Genomic DNA, 1,100 nt, shown 5'->3' on the forward strand with positions numbered 1-1,100 from the left:
CATACTTGTTTTCTCTCCAACATGTATTATACCTATGTGTGGTAAATACTTGTTTTCTATCCAACATGTGTTACCCCTATGTGTGGTACATTCTTGTTTTCTCTCCAACATGTATTATACCTATGTGTGGTAAATACTTGTTTTCATTCAATATGTGTTATACCAATGTGTGGTAAATACTTGTTTTCTATCCAACGTGTGTTACACCTATGTGTGGTACATACTTGTTTTCTCTCCAACATGTGTTACACCTATGAGTGGTAAATACTTGTTTTCATTCAACATGTGTTATACATGTGTGTGGTACATACTTGTTTTCTCTCCAACATGTATTATACCTATGTGTGGTAAATTCTTGTTTTCTCTCCAACATGTGTTACACCTATGTGTGGTAAATACTTGTTTTCATTCAATATGTGTTATACATATGTATGGTACATACTTGTTTTCTCTCCAACATGTGTTATACATATGTTTGGTAAATACTTGTTTTCTCTCCAACATGTGTTACACCTATGAGTGGTAAATACTTGTTTTCATTCAACATGTGTTATACATGTGTGTGGTACATACTTGTTTTCTCTCCAACATGTATTATACCTATGTGTGGTAAATACTTGTTTTCTCTCCAACATGTGTTATACCTATGTGTGGTACATACTTGTTTTCTATCCAACATGTGTTATACCTATGTGTGGTACATACTTGTTTTCTCTCCAACATGTATTATACCTATGTGTGGTAAATTCTTGTTTTCTCTCCAACATGTGTTATACATATGTTTGGTAAATACATGTTTTCTATCCAACATGTGTTATACCAATGTGAGGTAAATACTTGTTTTCTCTCCAACATGTGTTACACCTATGAGTGGTAAATACTTGTTTTCATTCAACATGTGTTATACATATGTGTGGTACATACTTGTTTTCTCTCCAACATGTATTATACCTATGTGTGGTAAATACTTGTTTTCATTCAATATGTGTTATACCAATGTGTGGTAAATACTTGTTTTCTATCCAACGTGTGTTACACCTATGTGTGGTACATACTTGTTTTCTCTCCAACATGTGTTATACATATGTTTGGTAAATACA

This window comes from Mizuhopecten yessoensis, unplaced genomic scaffold, assembly GCF_002113885.1.
Source record: "Mizuhopecten yessoensis strain PY_sf001 unplaced genomic scaffold, ASM211388v2 scaffold10483, whole genome shotgun sequence".
Lineage (NCBI taxonomy): Eukaryota > Metazoa > Mollusca > Bivalvia > Pectinida > Pectinidae > Mizuhopecten > Mizuhopecten yessoensis.